Below are 23,860 nucleotides of genomic sequence, written 5' to 3' on the forward strand. Positions count from 1 at the left end.
GCTGTAAATACAGTTTTAAGTAATAGAAATAAGATAGCCCACCGCAGCCAGAATCAGGTACCAATGATTAGTAAAATAATATCCAGATATTTGGATTTCCTTTTGTTTTACTGTGGCTTACAAATACCTCTGTGTGCCACTTATTTGGGGCCTGAAATATCATCACTAAGATAACCAACTCCCATGAATTAGACTGACAGTTTCAGTTCCCCTCGATTTTATAGCAGTTACATAAAACTGTCAGTAACCAGAGTTTAAAATATAGCAGCAGGGCAGGCAGGGAGGAAAAGAGAAGTCATATTTATTCAGTATCTACTTTGTAAGTGATACATTTTGCCAGATGCTTTTACGTGCTATCTCATTTGGCCTTCACCAAAATTCCTATGAACTAGAAATCTCTATTTCTCTTACAAAGCAAGGAAAGAGAGAGAGAGAAACACACGAAAAACATAAAAAACCCCCGCCCTCCCCCCCCCCCACTTTTCTAGCATGCTTAAGCTGGTAGTTGACAGAACCAGGACTAAAAGGCACACCTATTGGCTCCAACATGATCCTTCTACCCTGTAGTTAAAGTCTTTTTAAATGGCACGCAGATTCTATTCCACAAACTACACAGAAATGGGAAAAGTCTGACTAGCGCCTCAAGCTTTACAAACCATAGTGACCAAAATCAGATCAACACGCTACTCACGGTCCATACCTAAGGGAAAAAAATGAAATAAATTATTGGTGAATACTAAAGAAACTGTAATATTCCTCACAGAGACAATCAGTTTGTCTACAAGAAACACCAGTTTCACCTCTAAGTCGAATGCGGCCGTGTCAAGAACCGCTCCAGACAGGAGACGCTGTAGCACAGTGACTAAGAGGGTGGGGTTAGAAATCAGAACACGTAGTTTAGAATCCTGGCTTTGAAAATCACTGACTGTGTCACTATGGGCAGGTTATTTACCCACTCATGCTTCATACAGCTTAATTAAAAAACAAGAATAAAACTAATTTCTGCACCATAATGTTAGCAAAGTGACAGTAAGTCTTTTTAGCATTTTTTACGTACTTCAATAATCCTTTTCATTTATCTATCAGAGACATAGCGATAGTTCAAGAACAAGGAAAACCAGAAAGTTTTCTTTTCACTTATGAAGATACAGTAAACATGTTTCAATTATTAGGAATTAAATAATTAAAAAAAATAAAAATAATGATCAGATACTACAACTTTAATGGCCATTAGAATGGGACAAAACCCCAGAGTTTAGAAGGCAAAATTCTAGATGAGCAACATTAATTCAGTCCCATAAACTACTATAAACAGCTTTTAGGACATTAGTAACAGTTGGGATTTTTTTTCCTCTCTATTTAAACTAGTAAGTTGTTCTGCTGTAACAATAGTGCATTAAACTAAATCGTTTTACCTAGTACTCTGCCAATTAAGAGGTCATGTCATTTGGCAGGATACCAATTAAACAGAATACCCTGAGTTAGTCAAATGAATAGAGTCTAGTTAAGGAGAGATGAGAAACTCAGAAAAAAAAATTCTTCCCAAATATTAAAAACTGATTTATTAAAATAGAAAACAATTTATTTGCTTATAATTTTTTCTTGTAAATTATCTTGAATCCATGAGCAGGGGGAGTAGTATGCAAAACAAAGAGGTAAATATGCAAAGCACGATTTCAAATGGCTGTGGACACTTTTAAGCTGGGGTCTGCCAAGGTTTTTTTTTTTTTTTTTTTTTTTTTTAATGAGTGCTCTCTCACCTGCAGCCGCATCACTCACCCCATTTGCAAACCAAGGCTGGGTCTATAAAGAATAAAATTGACTGCATCCATTCCTCTGAGAGTTAATCCTTTTCCTATGTCAATATCTTCTCCAAAGTGAGAATCTCTAGAATCATCACCACCAATATCCGGTTACATCCCATTTCAAAATGAAATAAAACCGACTCCACTCTAACTTAAATATATATTCAAGTTTTCCAATTTTTTTCCCCCTGACAAAAGCACAGGGGAAACCAAGGGGGAGCATTTGGCAAGCCAAGTGATGGGTTTTTGCAAAGATGGTGAACAGCATGAGGAGGACGAAGGTCAACCAGGATTTGCTTGGGCAAGAACTAGTTCTTGCTCTCTCTTCCTAAAGCACTGATGGCAGGAACCTGATTTCCCAGTTGTATTCCATTAGTCAGTCTGTAGACTCCCTATGGGTTATTCATCTTCGATTCCTCAGTGCCTACCCTGCCATCTGAAAGGTCACAGTACCCAGCAGTTAGCAGCAGGAACTGTGGAGCTTGGCCACTTAATAGTTCAGATAAATGACTTCATATTGTCACCTTAGCTTTAGTTTCCTCATCTGTAAAATAGGGGAAATAGTAGAACCTACATCATAGGGTTGTTATGAAGGTTAAATAAGTGAATATTTGTAAAGTACTCAGAACAATACTTGGCACATGGTGAGTTTTCTAACATTCAGCAAAATACCATTACATTAAATTGATGGATTTATTAAGACAAGGCAAAACCTTGAAGTCACTGATTTTGGTACTGGGGTCATTACTTACATCTTGAGTGTTTCTCTCCCTGCTTTTAGTCTTCTGGAGTCTTCCCCACATAAGCGTCTCACTCTCACAGGTCAACTAGTTTTTCTAAAGTACAAGTTATTGACTTACTATGAATTCCTTAATCCCAAGTGTGTTGGCTTTCTAATGGGAGATAATAACAATGGTTCCTTAACCTGGATGCACATCAAACACACTTAGGAAGACCTTTAAAAACATATAATCCTAATGCCTAGCTTAGGAAACTCTTGAAAATAAAGCCCAAGCATCATTTGGAAACAAGGTTTCCACAGGATTCTGATACAGGTGGTTTCACTAACTGGTAATGAATCTCAACTGTAGATTTAAAAGACTTCATAAAGGAAAGCATTGCATTTCTAGTGAAGAAATTTTGAGTGCTGTGATTAGTCTATTAGTGGTGGAAGTGTATTTTGCAGTATGGGACCTTCTTTGGTCCTTCAAATTGCACCATACCACCATCAGAATTGCCTGGCACTCCAGTGGCTCTTCAGAAGCCTTCTGTAAATCTCCTAAGTACAAGAGTATTGTTGTCAACCCCTCTTTTACTGGTATCATTTTCAAGGGCGATGGAAAATATTCATCCTTACATTCTTCTTCTTTGATACTCTTCCTGCAAGACACTTCTCTTCATGGGAACCAGATTTTGTAAATGTGTAAGATTCTGTAGCTTTCCTTTCCATATCCTTCAGTACTCCCTTGGGTCTTGGTTCATGCCCCATCAGTTATTTAAATTAAAAAAAGAGTATAGATGGCGAGGAGTAAGACGTGGAGATCACCATCCTCCCCACAAATATATCAGAAATACATTTACATGTGGATCAGCTCCTACAGAACACCTACTGAACGCTGGCAGAAGACCTCAGACTTCCCAAAAGAACAGACGCTCTCAGGCGACCTACATGCAGAGGCGGGGCCAATCCAAAGCTGAACCCCAGGAGTTTGCGAACAAAAAACAGAAAGGGAAATCTCTCCCAACAGCCTCAGGAGCAGTGGATTAAATCTCCACAATCAACTTGATGTACCCTGCATCTGTGGAATACATGAATAGACAACGAATCATCCCAAAATTGAGGTGGTGGACTTTGGGAGCAACTGTAGACGTGGAGTTTGCTGTATGAGACTGACGGGTTTCTGTTTATCTTAGTTCAGTATTTAGGGTTTATTATCATTGGTAGATTTGTTTATTGATTTGGTTGCTCTCTTCCTTTTCTTTGTTATATATATATATATATATATATATATATATATATATATATAAAACAAAAAAAAGAAAATATATATATATTGTCCTTTTTCTCTTCTGGTGAGTGTGTACGTGTATGCTTCTTTGTATGATTTTGTCTGTATAGCTTTGCTTTTACCATTTGTCCTAGAGGTCTATCTGTCCGTTTTTGTTTTTTTTTTTTAAATATAGTTTTTAGCGCCTGTTATAATAGGTGGATTTGTTTTTTGGTTTGGTTGCTCTCTTCTTTCTTTTTTCTTATTACTTTTTAATTTTAATAATTAAAAAATTTATTTTAATAATTTTATTTATTTTTCTTTTCTTTTTTTCTTTCTTTCTTTCTTTCTTTCTTTCTTTCTTTCTTTCTTTTTTTCTCCCTTTTCTTCTGAGCCATGTGGCTGATGGTCTTGGTGCTCCAGCCAGGTGTCAGGACTGTGCCTCTGAGGTGGGAGAGGCGAGTTCAGGACATTGGTCCACCAGAGACCTCCTGGCTCCACATAATATCGAACAGCGAAAGCTCTCCCAGAGATCTCCATCTCAACACTAAGACACAGCTCCACTCAATGACCAGCAAACTACAGGGCTGGACACCCTATGCCAAACAACTAGCAAGACAGGAACACAAACCCACCCGTTAGCAGACAGGCTGCCTAAAATCATAGTACGGTCACAGACACCCCAAAACACACCACCGGACGTGGTGCTCCCCAACACAAATACAAGATCCAGCCTCATTCACCAGAACACAGGCACCAGGCCCCTCCACCAGGAAGCCTACATAACCCACTGAACCAACCTTAGCCACTGGGGGCAGACACCAAAAACAATGGGAACTACAAACGAGCAACCTGCGAAAAGGAGACCCCAAACACAGTAAGTTAAGCAAAATGACAAGAAAGAAAAACACACAGCAGATGAAGGATCAAGGTAAAAACCCACCAGACCAAACAAATGAAGAGGAAATAGGCAGTCTACCTGAAAAAGAATTCAGAGTAATGATAGTAAAGATAATCCAAAATCTTGGAAATAGAATGGAGAAAATATAAGAAACGTTTAAGACTTAGAAGAACTAAAGAGCAAAGAAACAATGATGAACAACATAATAAATGAAATTTAAAATTCTCTAAAAGGAATCAATAGCAGAATAACTGAGGCAGAAGAACGGATAAGTGACCTGGAAGATAAAATAGTGGAAATAACTACTACGGAGCAGAATAAAGACAAAAGAATGAAAAGAATTGAGGACAGTCTTAGAGATTTCTGGCACAATATTAAAGGCACCAACTTTCAAATTATAGGGGTCCCAGAAGAAGAAGAGAAAAACAAAGGGACTGAGAAAATATTTGAAGAGATTATAGTTGAAAACGCCCCTAATATGGGAAAGGAAATAGTTAATCAAGTACAGGAAGCACAGAGAGTCCTATACAGAATAAATACAGGGAGAAACATGCCAAGACACATATTAATCAAACTATCAAAAATTAAATACAAAGTAAAAAAAAAAAAAGCAGCAAGGGAAAAACAGCAATAACATACAAGGGAATCCCCAAAAGTTTAACAGCTGATCTTCCAGCAGAAACTCTGCAAGCCACAAGGGAGTGGCAAGACATATTTAGTGATGAAAGGGAAAAACCTACAACCAAGATTACTCTACCCAGCAAGGATCTCATTCAGATTCGACAGAGAAATTAAAACCTTTACAGATAAGCAAAAGCTAAGAGAATTCAGCACCACCAAACCAGCTTTACAACAAATGCAAAAGTAACTTCTCTAGGCAGGAAACACAAGAAGAGGAAAAGACCTACAATAACAAACCCAAAACAATTAAGAAAATGGTAATAGGAACATACATATTGATAATTACCTTAAATGTAAATGGATTAAATGCTCCCATAAAAATACATAGATTGCCTGAATGGATACAAAACCAAGACCCATATATATGCTGTATACAAGAGACTCACTTCAGACCTAGGGACACATACAGACTGAAAGTGAGGGGATGGAAAAAGATATACATGCAAATGGAAATCAAAAGAAAGCTGGGGTAGCAATTCTCATATCAGACAAAATAGACTTTAAAATAAAGACTATTACAAGAGACAAAGAAGGACACTACATAATGATGAAGGGATCAATCCAAGAAGAAGATATAACAATTGTAAATATTTATGCACCCAACACAGGAGCACCTCAATATATTAGGCAAATGCTAACAGCCATAAAGGGGAAATCGACAGTAACACAATCATAGTAGGGGACTTTAACACCCCACTTTCACCAATGGACAGATCATCGAAAATGAAAATAAATAAGGAAACACAAGCTTTAAATGATACATTAAACAACATGGACTTAATTGATATTTATAGGACACTCCATCCAAAAATAACAGAATACACTTTCTTCTCAAGTGCTCAATGAACATTCTCCAGGATAGATCATATCTTGGGTCACAAATCAAGCTGGTAAATTTAAGAAAATTGAAATTGTATCAAGTGTCTTTTCTGACCACAATGGTATGAGACTAGATATCAATTACAGGAATAAAATCTGTAAAAAATACAAATACATGGAGGCTAAACAATAGACTACTAAATAACCAAGAGATCACTGAAGAAATCAAAGAGGAAATCAAAAAATACCTAGAGACAAATGACAATGAAAACACAACGATCCAAAACCTGTGGGATGCAGCAAAAGCAGTTCTAAGAGGGAAGTTTGTAGCAATACAATCTTACCTCAAGAAACAAGAAACGGGGGCTTCCCTGGTGGCGCAGTGGTTGAGAGTCCGCCTGCCGATGCAGGGGACGCGGGTTCGTGCCCCGGTCTGGGAGGATCCCGCATGCCGCGGAGCAGCTGGGCCCGTGAGCCGTGGCCGCTGAGCCTGTGCTCCGGAGCCTGTGCTCCGCAAGGGGAGAGGCCGCAACAGTGAGAGGCCCGCCTACCGCAAAAAAAAAAAAAAAAAAAAAAGAAACAAGAAACATCTCAAATAAACAACCTAACTTACACCTAAAGCAATTAGAGAAAGAACAAAAAACCCCCAAAGTTAGCATAAAGATCAGATCGTAAATAAATGAAAAAGAAAGGAAGGAAACAATAGCAAAGATCAATAAAACTAAAATCTGGTTCTTGAGAAGATAAACAAACTTGATAAAACATTAGCCAGACTCATCAAGAAAGAAAGGGAGAAGACTCAAATCAATAGAATTAGAAATGAAAAAGGAGAACAACTGACACTGCAGAAATACAAAGGATCATGAGAGATGACTACAAGCAACTCTATGCCAATGAAATGGACAACCTGGAAGAAATGGACAAATTCTTAGAAAAGCACACCCTTCCTAGACTGAACCAGGAAGAAATAGAAAATCAAAACAGACCAATCACAGGCACTGAAATTGAGACTGTGATTAAAAATCTTCCAACAAACAAAAGCCCAGGACCAGATGGCTTCAGAAGCGAATTCGATCAAACATTTAGAGAAGAGCTAACACCTATCCTTCTCAAACTCTTCCAAAATATAGCAGAGGGAGGAACACTCCCAAACTCATTCTACGAGGCCACCATCACCCTGATATCAAAACCAGACAAAGATGTCACAAAGAAAGAAAACTACAAGCCAATATCACTGATGAGCATGGATTCAAAAATTCTCAACAAAATACTAGCAAACAAAATCCAACAGCACATTAGAAGGATCATACACCATGATCAAGTTGGGTTTAACCCAGGAATGCAAAGATTCTTCAGTATATGCAAACCAATTAATGTGATAAACCATATTAACAAATTGAAGGAGAAAAACCATATGATCATCTCAATAGATGCAGAAAAAGCTTTTGACAAAATTCAACAGCCATTTATGATAAAAAGCCTCCAGAAAGTAGGCATAGAGGGAACTTACCACAACATAATGAAGGCCATATGACAAACCCACAGCAAACATCATTCTCAATGGTGAAAAACTGAAACCATTTCCTCTAAGATCAGGAACAAGACAAGGTTGCCCACCTTCACCCCTATTATTCAACATAGTTTTGGAAGTTTTAGCAAAAGCAATCAGAGAAGAAATAAAAGGAATCCAAATCAGAAAAGGAGAAGTAAATCTGTCACTGTTTGCAGATGACATGATACTATACATAGAGAATCCTAAAGATGCTACCAGAAAACTACTAGAGCTAATCAATGAATTTGGTAAAGTAGCAGGATACAAAATTAATGCACAGAAATCTCTTGCAATCCTATAAACTAATGATGAAAAATCTGAAAGAGAAATTAAGGAAACACTCATATTTACCATTGCAACAAAAAGAATAAAATACCTAGGAATAAACCTACCTAAGGAGACAAAAACCTGTATGCAGAAAACTATAAGACACTGATGAAATAAATTAAAGATGATAAAAACAGATGGAGAGATATACCATGTTCTTGGACTGGAAGAAACAAAATTGTGAAAATGACTATACTACCCAAAGCAATGTACAGATTCAGTGCAGTCACTATCAAACTACCAATGGCATTTTTCACAGAACTAGAACAAAAAATTTCACAATTTGTCCGGAAACACAAAAGACCCCGAATAGCCAAAGCACACTTGAGAAGGAAAAACAGAGCTGGAGGAATCAGGCTCCCGGATTTCAAACTATACTCCATAGCTACAGTAATCAAGACAGTATGGTACGGGCACAAAAACAGAAATATAGATGAATGGAACAGGATAGCCCAGAGATAAACCCATGCACATATGGTCACCTTATCTTTGATAAAGGAGGTAAGAATATACAATGGAGAAAAAAGATAGCCTCTTCAATAAGTTGTGCTGGGAAAACTGGACAGCTACATGTAGAAGAATGAAATTAGAACACTTCCTAACATGATACACAAATAAAACCTAACAGTGGATTAAAGACCTAAATGTAGACAGTATAAAACTCTTAGAGGAAAACATAGGCAGAATAATGTATGATATAAATCACAGCAATATCCTTTTTGACCCACCTCCTAGAGAAATGGAAATAGAAACAAAAATAAGCAAATGGGACCCAATGAAACCTAAAAGCTTTTGCACAGCAAAGGAAAACATAAACAAGATGAAAAGAGAACCCTCAGAATGGGAGAAAATATTTGCAAATGAAACAACTGACAAAGGATTAATCTCCAAAATTTAGAAGCATCTCATGCAGCTCAATATCAAAAAGACAAACAACCCAATCCAAAAATGGGCAGAAGACCTAAATAGACATTTCTCCAAAGAAGATATACAGATTGCCAACAAACACATGAAAGGATGCTCAACATCATTAATCATTAGAGAAATGCAAATCAAAACTACAATGAGATATCATCTCACACCAGTCAGAATGGCCATCATCAAAAAATCTACAAACAGTAAATACTGGAGAGGGTGTGGATAAAAGGGAACCCTCTTGCACTGTTGATGGGAATGCAAATTGATACAGCCACTATGGAGAACAGTATGGAGGGTCCTTAAAAAACCAAAAATAGAACTACCATATGACCCAGCAATCCCACTACTGGGCATATACCCCAGGAAAACCATAATTCAAAAAGAGTCATGTACCAAAATGTTCATTGTAGCTCTATTTACAATAGCCAGGACATAGAAGCAACCTAAGTGTCCATCAACAGATGAATGGATAAAGAAGATGTGGCACCTATATTCAATGGAATATTACTCAGCCATAAAAAGAAACAAAATGGAGTTATTTGTAGTGAGGTGGATGGACCTAGAGACTGTCATACAGAGTGAAGTAAGTCAGAAAGAGAAAAATAAATACCATATGCTGACACATACATACGGAATCTAAAAAAAAAAACGTTCTGAAGAACCTAGGGGCAGGATAGGAATAAAGAGGCAGATGTAGAGAATGGACTTGAGGACATGGGGAGGGGGAAGGGTAAGCTGGGATGAAGTGAGAGAGTGGCATGGACATATATACACTACCAAATGTAAAATAGATAGCTAGTGGGAAGCAGCCACATAGCACAGGGAGATCAGCTCGGTGCTTTGTGACCACCTAGGGGAGTGGGATAGGGACGTGGGAGGGAGACGCATGAGGGAAGAGATACGGGGATATATGTATACATACAGCTGATTAACTTTGTTATACAGCAGAAACTAACAACATTGTAAAGCAATTATACTCCAGTAAAGATGTTAAAAAAAGAGTATATAACATTCTTTATCATAACCTGTTCCACTGCATCTTTTTCTAGTTCTCTCATGTGATTAGCATATGCAATACAAAAGCCCTGAGTGAAAGGAGAGTATGTTTCTTCAATATTTTAGCTCATTAACCATTATTAAAATGGAGACTATGCTGGGCCCTGAGGAGGTTGTGATTGTGACTGGTGGGAACAGTATGGTGGTGATGACAGTGAGTATTATCTCCATTATCCTTATTATGACCTCCTGGCTATAGTTGAAGCAGCTTCAAAGAAGTGGTTTATTAGCGTTCAGATAAGAAATCATAGGGTCTCACTTGATAGTTAAAGCAACGATTAAAAAAATGAAGGACTAATGACTTGGAAAAAAAACAAATGACAGATATGACTATGAAGGGAGAGTGTAGAGGTTTACATTTAATATACCAAAACAATCTTTAGCCAAGGTATAAAAGTGCAGTAGCTCAACAACCCAAGAATAACTCAAAGAAATGTATTGTTTCATTTGTTTCCCATAAGCTGCATAAAACTAGAAAAAATAAATATTCATCAATAGTTTGAAACAGAAGACATTTTGCAAAGAACTTTCTAGGAACAGGAAAAAACTTTTTTTTTTGGTCAAAGGTATTACAGAAGGAAAACCAACGCTTAAGAGTCCAGTTTCATTGAATTTATTTGTCCTAATCTTTAGTAACACATAATAAGATATTTTAGTACTGGGAATAGTTCTTTTTTTCAAAACTTACACCTATTTACTCCTGTTTACTTTCATATTTTATCACCGCTTGAAAGCTATGTCTGAGTTAGAAAACACATATTTTAATATTATGTCCAGTAAGTTAAAGACTCAAATAATATTCCTAGAAATCAAAGATTAGTGATAACATGACTTTGTAAATAGCCTGATTCTGCATCTTTGTTTCAACTGCTTGTCCCCAATAATGTTTTATTTCTTTTACAAAAATGGCAAATTTTACATAGCAAAATTGCAATTGTGTATCCTTAAATTAGTATCATTTGAAACGATTGTATTCGCTTTATTTCCTCACTGGAGTAATGCCCTGTATGTGGATTAACATCCCTAGACAAGTAATATTGGTTAATAATACCATGCATAGCTGAGGTGTTATGAGAAAAAGTTCCGTAAAAGTGTTTTTCTTTTACCTTGGGATTTGCCTTTTTAATGAAACCAGCATGAGTTATCATATATATTGGCCAGAAAAGGCCTGTCTTTGTTCTTTAGGGTGGAATATCACTTGTCCTGTTTATAGTACTCAGTCAGCAATTCTTTGGCATGAAAATGAGATGTTGAGGAATACACATTTATTTCACATATTAAGCGAGATATTTGGCAGGACCTAGTGCTGTTATATTTATTGAGCAAATTATCTGTAGGATCTGGTTTTTACAAGGGCACATGAGTCTTTAGGTTATCATGAAAAATTGCTCTAAATTTCGTGAATTGTGTAATTAATGACTGACAGATTAGCTGATTTACTCTTTGGTTGAAGGCAAACTAAATTAAAAATTTACTCAGGTTTTCTAGATTCCCATTTCTAGAATTTATTTTCCATCTCAGTGTCCAGAGAAAATGATTAGTCAAAGTTATAAATAAAAGAAAGTATTAGCATAATTTATGGAAAAATATATAATAATACTCTTTGTGTTAATGCCACAGAAAATAATCTAGAATTGTATTTAAATGACACAATATATTTAAGTTTAAATCTTAACATTTAAGTTTTAATCTGAGGCAGACAAAATCATCCTGTGGCATATTTGTCTATGAATTAATTAGAAGCCCCTCCACTTTTAGTATTAGCTACTGTCACTGCCTTTGAAGAGCTTTTCTTTTTTTAAGAGTGGGTCTTGACCTATAAAGGATTAGTATTACAGTTCCTAAGTTAGTATGTGAAAATGGAGATTGAAGTAAATGCAGTGGTTTCTAAAACTTTATTGAATTCTAGACCTTTTTTGAGTTTAAATTTAAAAGAAAGCCAATCTTATTTTGTGGATGAGTGGAGAAATTTCCATCCACATGGCATCAAATGTTTTGACAAACATAGAAATGCAAAGACGATACAGTTGTTAGTGAAAAAATACTAGCTTTTACTGAGTAAGCAAATATTAATTTTCTCATTCACATGAGAAATATTTTTAGTTGCCTAGAACCTTGAACAAGACAGATAAGTTCCCACTTTCATGGAATTTATATTCAAGTGGGATGAGACAGACAATAAACAAATATAAATATATTAAGAGCTACTGTGAGGATAAAACAAGGTGATATGAGATAGAGCTTCTGGGAGACTAAAATCGACTTGTCAGAAAATGCACTTCTGAGGGGCTGCTGTTTAAGGTGAGACTTAAATGTCATGTAGGAGATTGAAGGAAAGGGCATTCCCAGCTGAGGGCCTAATATGGGAATGATGTGTTTGGGGAACACACTGGCGATTGAGCAGAAGAGGATGAGCAGGAAAGAAGTGGCCACTGAGGAAGGAGGAAAATCAGGAGAGGAAAGTATCTCTGTGAAGACCAGTGGTCACCCATGCCAAATGCTGATGAGAAGCATAGTAAGATATGGATGATTAAGTGACCATTACATTTGATAGAACGTACATTGTTGCTGACCTAATGTAGCACAGTTTTAGCGGAATGGGAATAAAGACCCATTGGAGTGGGCTGAGGAAACAAAGGAATGAAGAGCAAATGGAGACAACAACTTCAGTCAACCCTTCTGGAATGTTTTTCTCCAAAGAGGAGCTGAGAAATATGGCAGGATCTAGAGGAAGGAATCAAGAGAACATGTTTACACTAGTGGGAATCATTAAGTTCAGAAGGATAAACTGATGAAAAGAAGGAATATTGCAGGAAGAGAGTCCTGGAGTAGCAAAGGCGCAGGCTGGAGAGCATGTGCCCAAGTCCTGGGTTTGGTGGAAGCCGGCATGCTCATCTCTTACAAAGGCAGGCATGAGAAAATGGGTACACAGAGGGTGGGCTGCATCTCGGAATAGAGATGGGCGGTAGGAAAATTGTGACATAGTCTCATCTCGGAGAGTGGGAAGTGAGTAGCCATTAAAGTATAGAGATAACCAAGTAGAACTGAATACCTGGTACAGATGTGTGATCATGAGTTTAAACTGCAATCGGTCAGAAGAAAGTACATGCTTTTCTGCAGACTTGTTCAGCTGCCAGTGTGGAATAAGAGCTAGTGGGACATCCAGAGTTAAAGTTTTTTGGGGGGAAAGTGAAATGGAAGAAAAAGAGGGCAAGAGAGTTAACTTTCTTAAAGTACACAGATATAGGGCTTCCCTTGTGGCACAGTGGTTGAGAGTCTGCCTGCCGATGCAGGGGACACGGGTTCGTGCCCCGGTCAGGGAAGGTCCCACATGCCGCGGAGCAGCTGGGCCCGTGAGCCATGGCCGCTGAGCCTGCACGTCCGGAGCCTGTGCTCCGCAACAGGAGAGGCCACAACAGTGAGAGGCCCGTGTAACGCAAAAAAAGAAAAAAAAAAAAAGTACACAGATATAGTATGATATAGTTGAATAAGGAATAAAGAAAAATGAGAGAGATCATGAAGAATGAACAAAAGTAAAGGTTGATAATTTGGAGAACTTGGTATGATCAAGGCATAGCTGGAGTGGGAATGAGAGAGAATGAAGGGCAGTAAGGTTGAAGAACTGGATATGGACAACCTGGGGACAGTACAGTTGTCAGTGACAACAAGGTCCAGGGTATACCTGCAGGAGTGGGTAACGTTGTAAGATGGGGAAAAGGACACTGAAGGTGAGGAGAGTCTAGGAGCTGTGAAGCCGTGAGTGATGGGTTTTTCCCAAGGATATTGAAGACACCAATAAAAATGATAGCTAGAGGAGTAGAGAAGATGTCAGAGATTCACATACCGAAATCTTCCATGAATAAATGAAGTGACCAGGAGGTTAGTAGATGGCAGCTACAAGAAAGGTGAGATAGTCTGACATGAGCTGCAAAGATGGCTGAAGGTTTCAAGGAGGGAGAAGTTACACAAAAGCACAAAGAGAACAGAGACACCAACCTCACTGCTGAACCCCAAGAGTTATCTGTATTAATGACCAAATTATTCTCTTTATACCTAAATAAGTGGTATCATGTGGACAACATAATACCTGTCCCATCAACAGCCATAGCTGGAAAGGGATAGGATTCATTAGAGTTTAACCCTCATGTTTCATTTTTATTCTATTACATAAAGATATTTAACCTCACCCATGCACAGAGGTACTCTAGAGGATAACTAGCTATTAAACATAGAAGTGTGTGAAATTATAATATATGCAACTCCATTATTCATTTTAAGATTTGTATGAAATAAACTTTGACATCGTAGGATATTTCACTGGAGGGGATGGAGAATTGTGATATAATGACTAGAAAATACAAGAGTAGGAAGAAGTTGTATTCTCATAGGTAATAAGATTGCATATTTACAATTTCCTTTTCCTTCTCAAACTGTGAGCATAATAACTTAACACTAAAGAATGAACTTTCCCTTTGGCTGCGTGAAGCTAATAATGCAAAATAATCAGCATATCTAGGGTACACTTTACAGGAACAACTTATAATTCACACTTCTTCCAGTTCTTTTGACAAAAGTATTGGCTCTGTTGACACCCTATGATAGATCCATTTCTGTCTGTCTTTTTAAATTATGTATCTCACAAGGAGGATAAGCAGAAAACATATTATACAACATAACTGTTTGTTTCTTCATTTCACGTTCATGATTGCTTGAGCCACAGATTACATACGATTCAAACCAGTAACATATATCTGTGCCTGACAGAGGACATTTCTCATCTTTTGAGTCTGGGTTGCATCTTCAGCAGCAGGTGTTGTGAACCTAAGTGAAATGGAACAAGCTTCTAAATTCACTTCTCAAGTTCAGCATGCTTCAGAGTGTCTCACAGGACCAGAAATAAAAGCAACAGCTTTGTCCTTCTATTCTAAACCATGAAAGTCTAGCTTACTTCCAGACTCTATAAGCTTGGATAACTCATTTTAATGTGATGTTTCTCCTTTTGATCAGAGGCCAGCTACCTGGCTCACCTTTCCTGTCCTTTGCCCCAACCCTTTCCTCTGCACACATTTGATCCTGTTGGATCACAGAGGTATGGGAGCAAAACCCCAAGTGATTGTTCATACCTCCTCACCTTTCCTGGTGCTTAGAATGCTCTTAGTGTCTTCAGCCTCTGGAACGTTTCAACACATCCTTCAATGTTCAGGTAAAGCATCGCCTTCCTTATGAAGCCTTTCCAGTCTACTGCATTCACCTCTCTCCCAGTTAGTCATTCCTTCGCCTTTCTTTCTATGTGCATTTGAACATCAGTTACTGTTAGGGTGGCCATAAAACACATTGTACAAACCAGGGCATTTTTTGAGAGAAAATTACCCTGGGACACCAGGCGTAAACTATGACCGTCCTGGCTAACCAGGATGTGTGGTCACCCTAACTACAGCATTTATGGCATTGCACTGTGGAACCATCCTCTTCCTGCAATCAGATTGCGAGGGCAAGACTGTTTTGCACCTCATGCAATGGCCAGTGAAATTTAAATACTTAGTGGATATCTACTGCCTTACTATCACCTTTCTTCTAATGCAGGTGTCTTTAGGGAATCACCGTGCCACGTTCTTTGTACTCTTCTAATCCTTACCCATGTCATTTGGATAGAGCTGAACCTACCCCCTCCTCACCCTTTGCTCCCTGTGGATAAGGGCATGACTCAGGTTCCATGGGTCAAAGTGACACAAGTCACTGGGCAGCCCCTGTCAGTGATTGGTTCAGATCTGCACATGGTGGTCTAATTAGAGCCAATCTTATGGGCTTTGTTCATACTGCGAAGGGGAAACTCAATTTCCACTTTGGTTTCTATACTGTGACCCTGGAACTGCCAGGGGATCCCTCACCTCTAAGGAGAGCTACTCATGAGAATGCAGGGAACACTGAAGAAAACAGAGACAAGAATGGATCCCCCAGGAAACCACTGGAGCTTTTGTCTCCAGTGTTGCCTGAAGCTGGATTTGTTTACCCTGTACTTTTGAGTTGCGTGGACCCGTACATTCCATTTTTGTTGAAGTCAGTTTGCGTTGTGTTTCTGTCCTTTGCAGAAAAAAATTTTTTTTTCCTGACTGATGAGGCCTGGGCAATTGGAGGCACTCAGTAAGTACTGGTGAATGAGTTGATTGAATGGAGTAAGGATTACTTGTTGGAGGCCTCACGACTGGGAATGACCAGAGATAACTCTTCCCCCCCTGCAGCTCCCAAGAGCCTGTTGCCAGGTTACCTGTCCTTCAGGAGTGCTGTGCCCCAGCGGTGCTTCCTTCATGGAGAGCTCCCGAGGCAGTCAGCACAGGCTCTTACTTCTGTTTGTTTCTTTGTTTTTCTACTTTAAAGGCCTTTTTTTTTTTTTTGCCATTGGTGACTCGACAGTAATTTGGTGACAGCTAGGTAACTAACTAGAGGTTTGAAATACACCATCAAGATAAAGCCATTTCTCCCAGATAAATTAGGAGTTTGGGATTAATATATACACACTATATATAAAGTAGGTAAACAACAAGGTCCTACTGTATAGCACAGGGAACTATACTCAGTATCTTGTAATAACCTATAATGGAAAAGAATCTGAAAAAGAATATATATATATATGTATGTATAACTGAATCACTTTGCTGTACACTTGAAACTAACACAACATTGTAAATTAACTATACTTCAATAATAATAATAATAATAAACCCATCTTCTCGTTAATCATTCTCCCACCCCTTCTTTTACCAAGACAAAGGGGCTTTGTCCAAGCACACACACTTCAGACAGCCAGTTTGGTCTCATTTGCCCAATGAACACTGCTCATATCCCCTCTGATCTAAAAGGCCTTGTATAATGATATATATTAAGAAAATATTTTAGAGATCCCAGATACCAAGCCCTATGAAACAGTTTATGAAGGGGAGGGCATGGATACTGTCATAATCGTTATGTAAACAGCCCTTGCCAGGATGACAGCTCACCAAGGAGACCCTGCTGTGCTCAGCACCATGGTGAATGCAAATTAGTTCACTTATTAGTCGGCCAGTTCGTTTTGGATTCTGGGGAAAATGAACTGGAGTGGAGCTGCCTGATAATATTTGACTAGAGAATCCATATCTCAAATGTATTTTTCTGAGGGTTGGAAGTGGGTGGAGCATAAAGAATACCATTTTGATGAAACAACTATAAACATCTATTTGGAATTAACAGTATTTGGGGAACCCTTGGATAAAAATTCACTTTTACTCTTTTGAACCAAGCACTAAATAGCATTAACATCAATGCACAGAATGACAGGTTAATGTCATCTCACCAACCATCAGTTATTAACCAACTTGGTTCTAATGACCCACTTAGGTATCAAGACCTCTTCCCAGTGATGACTGTGACACAGGAGCTCTGGGGCTACACTCCAGAGGCCCAAAGGACACCCTCTCCCTTTTCCTCTGTGGCTTTGCCCACGCAGCTTGTATTACTTCATGGGGGTACTGATCATCCATGCCTCCAAATCTATTCTCCACACAGCTAAGTAATTTTTAGCATCATAAATTAGAGCATATTTTTCCCCAGTTTAAATCTCTTCACTGGATTTTTATACTCTCAGAATAAAATCCAGGCTCTTTGGCATATTCTATAATGCCCTGCCTGCCTGGTCCCTCTATATGCAAATCATACCGCCCATGCTCTTACTCACTAAACTCCAGCCACAGCCTTCTTTTAACATCTCAGATGTGCAGTGTTCATCTCAGCCTCAAGGCCTTTGCATGTGCTGTTCCCGCTGCCTGGAAGGTTGCCGTGCCCCACCCCCCCCAAGTATCCCCCTCCATTTTTTCTTGCTTTAAAGCTCTTACTGCATTTGGTAATTGCGCATTCATGTGTTTGTTTATTTAATATCTCTCCTCACTATAGTGTAAGCTCTGGGAAGGCAAGTGGGGACCTGACCTATTTTATCACTCTGTTCACTGGCACATGGAAGGTATTCAATAAATATTTGTTGAAATATGGTAAAATAAAATCATGCGATGGCATAGAGTTCATATGCCACTTGGCTCAGGAACACCTTCCCCATTCTTAGTGACCCGCAAGAGCGCTGTCCTCTCTTCTCTAGTCCTAGGTACAAACCTGCCCCCCAAAGGCTTTTTAAAATCATAAACATTAGAACTAAAAGATACACCGGAGATACTAGTTCACAGATGGGAACCTCAGGTTTATAAAGCTGAAGTGACTTACCTTGGGAGGGGTCATTTCTTCACTCCTCTTGGTTCTTTGATGAGGGAATTTTTCCTAAGCACTCCTGGCTGCTGATTGATACTTCCCACTTGGAGGCACAGTGAGTTGATTATGAGTTTGGAGAGGAACTAGGTGTGTGGGTTCAGCCCTCAGCCCCTCTTTTGCGTAGGGCTCTGTCCCAGGGCATGCACATTCTGCATTTCTTCTCCTCCCCCACCCAAGTGTGCAGGGTTAGGCTCTGCTGTGGAGGGCCTGCAGTTGTGCTTCTGACTGGGGGTCATGGGGCAGGGGTTGTCTAATTCTGGGTTCCATATTTGCAGGGCCTTGGTGCCTACACATTTAAGCTCTGTTCTCAAGTCTATCTTTTATTAGTTTTAAAACGAAATAATTTTCTGATTCCTCTTCCTGCTTGACTTGGTTCAAAACTGGGTGAGTTTCGTCCTTTCGTATCTCAGCGCCAAAGCCCCACAGTTGGTCAGAGTTAAGGACTAGAATTCGAAGCTTCCCAAGATCCAGCTCTGATTTTCAGGTGTCAAGTGCACACCTTAGCCAGCGCCACCACAGCTTCCTTCCCAGCCACACTGGAACTGCCCCTCCTACCGTCAGCTCCCCCGTCCCAGCGCCGCAGGGGCAAGACTGTCCTCAGATCCGTGCTGTCCCCACACTGATTTTGCTTAAAGACATACTTATAATCATTTCACCATGAACATGTTTTGAGTTGAATGAAATAAATGTTCATAGAGCCAACTTAAATAGAAAAATTGGGTAATGATCAGATTAAAATAAATTAAATATCTCATTATGAGTTACTCAGGTTATAAATACATTTTTTATCATCATGTTCATTTTTACTTTTCCCCAAATTATTTTCTCAATTCTCTAATTTTGGGTTTTGTTTTAGATTGTTTCATGCAGCCTCTTTAAAGCTATCATTTCACTCTGACATTTATCTGGCTATGAGATCAGGTTATTAGTCCTCTTATGGTGGATGCATATTTCAGTTAATCATGAGTAAGAAGAGAATTGTATTCTGCTTTATTATTGCTATAATGTTAAAACTTTTAATATAATATTTCTAATGGACCAACAGGTAGAGCTTTTCCACATTTAAATGGAGTATGAAAAAACTGTTGGGTATAATTATGACCTTACTTGTTGAAACAAATATCTTCCCTAGTCATCCTGGAAACAGAGGGGAAAAGAAAATTACTTATGAGGAAAAAGCAAAAGAAATAATAATATAAATAAATGAAAACTTAGCAAACAACACTGTCTCGCATGAAGTCATGCTCTTTTTCTCTTTGGTTTAAAAGGTTAAAGCCATTTCACATTGCGTATTTGGAGGAGCAATGGGGCAATGGATGTTTTCACTGAAGTATTACTTCCTTTTCCATTAGAAGACAGACCTTCTAAATATTTTTCTGTTTCAAGGTGGTATATGTCCTTCTCAGTTTGGAGGCTATGTGCTGTATTTCATAGATCCTGCTGACTTTGGCATAGCTGGATATAGAGCTTTGATTTCTCATATTTTGGTTTCTTCTTCTTATCAATGAGCCAACAACTATCTACAAAAGAATACCTTCTGAATGTAGAAATATGCTAGATCTTAAAGAAACCACAAAAAAAATGTCTTCTGTGTTTTAGTTCCTACTAGCTCAAAGTTTATTATTGGGTTGGAAACAACCAGATGTGTGTTGATATTCCTTTTGTCTATTTTAATGCTACAGTGCTATTCCCTTACACAAACCCTAAATCCAGTCAAGGCCATTGTCTCTCTAGACTCTTCCTGGATTAGTTGGAGTTTAGGCTAAGCTACTGAAAGAGAGAGACTTCAAGACACAGGGGCCTTGAACCTGATAGAATTTTATTTCTCTCTTCCACGATAGTCGGGAAGTGGGAGTTCCAGGCTGGTGTAATGGCTCTGCTCCATGAAATCATTCAGGGGCTCGGGTTCCTTTCATCTTGTGTTTCCACCATCCCCTAGGGCATTTTCCTCATTTTTATGGTCAAAGACTGGTTGATACATGTATGTGTCTCAGCCTTCAGAAAGTAGAGATTAAGGCTATGACATGCAATTTCATTTTGTGTTAAGTGTAACAGACATAACAATATTTACCAGTATCCAGTTCTTTTCTATTTACGGGCACACGGAAGGTTACACTTCTCACTTTCTGTGACTAGGCACAGCCATGTGACCAGTGTTGACCAAAGTGATAGGAGCCAGTGTGGCATGAGTCACCTGAGTGCCAAGGTTTTCATTGCTGGGGCTTGATTCTCCATCCCTTGCTTCCCTTGCCACGATGACCACAAAACACGTTGATGTGGAGATGTGACGAGATGGAAACCTGCAGGAATCCTGAATGAATGTGAAGAAGTCCCCTGGGCTTGCAGCAGACTTTTGTGAGCAAGAAATAAAACTGTGCTCTTTATTCCACAACATAACCTATCCTATTCTGAATTTTACAGCAGATGATGTGGACACCATACACATTCTTTCTGCTCACATTTTATGGATGAGAACATAAATGCATGGGTAGTCCTGGTTCAAGGGCTAGCAGGGCTGTGTATGCTCCATTGCTATGGAAACAACAGGAGCAGACGTGTGTGTGTGTGTGTGGGGGGTGGACAGTGGGTCCCACTTCCTTGCCTCACATTCCAGTGCTGCGACTTCCTTGCCTCACATTCCAGTGCTGCGCTTGCTTGGAATGCCCTCCTCCCACTTCTCAGTCTGTGCACGGCCCACACATCCTCCAAAGCACAGCCTTCTGCAAACTCCTCAACATTCTGATATGTCTCTCCTCTAAATTCTGATTGCTCAATGTTTATAACCTTTTATTATGTGAGTCATTCATTTAAAAAGGGTTATGGACTACTTACCCACCTCTAGGCATTGTGCTGGGTCTCTACTGGCGACGTAATCTCTAACTCCCAGACTTGAAGTTTCCACCTGCTTAGGACGGTGCCCTATCCAATGACGTGGTTAATAAATACTCTCTGGTTGAATATATGAATAAGTCAGCAATATGGTATGTGTGTAAATGTTAAGTGGCAGTGCACTATTGGCAGACTCAAGAGGGGAGAAAATCCTGAGGTAGATCGTAGGATGTATGAGGACAGGGATCATGTCTGTCTTGGATTCTGCCTTATCTCCAGTGCCGATCACTGGGCCTGACACAAAGTACGTGCTTAATAGGTTTTTGTTCTTTTCCTGGAGAACTGTGAGGCAGGCCTGATGGGTGTCTTGAGGGATCTTGGGACATAAGATTAGACCAGTACATAGGGTGGGACCAGATTTTGAGAAGTCAGTCATGGATTTTTGGGTTTTCGTGTGCTAGAAAATGAGAAGCATAAGCTGTTTTTGTTTTTGTTTTTAAAAGGGGAGCCATAGAAAGTTTAAACTTATTTGCCAAGTGAGTTTAGATATAAATATTAAAGATGAGTAAGTGAGGACTATGGTGATGAAAGCCTAGGTTGGGATGGCAATGGTGGACCTCAACACAAAAGGGCAAATCTAATGGACAAGTCAAAGGGAGGATCAACAGGAATTGATGACAGATAATATAAAGATTAAAGAAAAAAATGGATCGAAAAAGAGCAACTGACGGTTCCAGACGGGAATTCTGGAATGAGAGTTGTATCATTAAAGAGATCAATGTTACAAAAGGCACCTGTGACGAGCTGAATTTGAGGCGTGTTGTATCTGTGCCAGGGGAGGAAATCTAAGTGGGGAGCTGAGCAGGCAGCTGGGCCCCGAGAGCAGGTGTTGTCAGGATAAAGACACAGCCTCAGGAGCCGCGTTCCGGGGTCAGGCAAGACCTGAACAGACCTCTGCTCAGCTTTGATATTTTCCAGCATATGCTACGAGATATGCAGGACAAGTCTTCAATACAATTGAAAAGTGGGCCTTGCCCTCTTGTGGACTCTTCGTGTGTCAGTGGAGCTCCTGGACTGTCTGTAAGGGCTAATGTATAATAATGGAGTGGAAGATGTCAGATCACCCAAAGGGAGGGCAAGGTAGAGGAGAGCTGGAGGGCTAGAGAGTGGTAGAAGGAATGCATCCCTGAGAGAATGGCGTGGTTGGAAGTGCAGAGGGCTAGAGCAGAGGCACATAGGCAACGTCTAAAGAGATAAAAGATGTGTGTATCTGTGTGTGTACATGGGCATATATAGTCAAATGCATATGTATTCAGAAAAGATCAGCAAATGTGTCTCCACCCACCCACCCTGCCCTTTAGCTGCATTTCAAACCATCTACCTATTCTGCCACTTATTCAATAAGGGATTAGTACCATTTACGTGCCAGACACTGTGGACGTGGAAAAAAACCAGTCAGACGTGGTCTCTGCCCTTACAGGACTTATATATTAAAGGTGATATAGATGATGAATACATACAAATTAATTAATTTACTAAAAAAGTGAAAAGGAGAGAACTACGTGCTCTTAATTCTATCAATCTCGCCTCAGAGTAAGAGAGGAGGTAGAGCTCTGCAGAAGCAGGAGGAATTCTGAGTCAGATCACACTCTGAAAATAGCTCATTTGCAAAGATACTAGCCTGCTGGCCTGGACAGGAGGGTCTGACTGTGACACTTAGAGCCACTGCTACCTCACTTGCTACCTGCAGTTCTGGCATTGAGACCAAAAGGCAATCTCAATGAGCATAGAGGTCTGCCTTCAGCTTTGGAGGCTTGGAAATATCTATCCAGCATTTTCCTCACTTGCTTCCAATTTCAGTCTGTAGGTCTGTCTTTGGGTTCAAGAAACGAAACAAGGGACATAAGGATGGTGACGTGGGCTACCAAGAAGAGAATAGTAATAGGGGAGGCTTTGGGTAAGAGCAAACGGACTACAGATGTACAAATTATTTTAAATTTAATTTGTATTTTTTCCTTCTTTTCTAACCATTGGATCACAGATCTGTTGAGTTATAGAGTCTGGATTGGTGTTGCTTGCTGGAAGCACTAAAGATCCTAGTTCCATAGACCCGTGAGCAGTGAAACCTGTGTGCCCAGAGACCCCTCTTCTCCCCACGTTACAGCTGACTGTCCCATTGGCTAGTTCCTTCTACCAGGCAATTTTATCCCCAGGGACCAAGCCCATTGCCATGTATCCTTTAGCTTCGGGCTCACTGCCTGCCTTGGATTTCTCCCCACCTTTACTCCCCCAAACAATGGCATCCCAGAAAATCCAACTGCTGTTTTGAGCTGTCAGGACATCTGACACTGATCTTCAGAGAGGGGGGCGTTGAGCAGGGTAGGTGGAGCAGGCAGGTGTTGGAGGATTTTAAGAGAGACAGATCCCCGCTGGATGTCTTATTTAGGCACGTCTTTGTAAGAAAAGAGATGGTCCGGGGAGAAAGAGTGTCTCAGTTCTTAACCATGCAGGAGGGTATGTGTGGATACAAAGAAAGTTAGACTTTCAGGGATACAGATCAGAGAACTTTGTCTCAAAGTTGTCTAGGTTAATGCATATATATCATGAAGTGAAAACTTGTCTAAGGAATCCAGGAGAGCTTTTAGTAAATAATAATGCATAATATAGTTACTAAATTATTTTTAAGGATTTAAAA

Source organism: Hyperoodon ampullatus (assembly GCF_949752795.1).
Source record: "Hyperoodon ampullatus genome assembly, chromosome: 3".
In the NCBI taxonomy this organism is placed as follows: Eukaryota; Metazoa; Chordata; class Mammalia; order Artiodactyla; family Ziphiidae; genus Hyperoodon; species Hyperoodon ampullatus.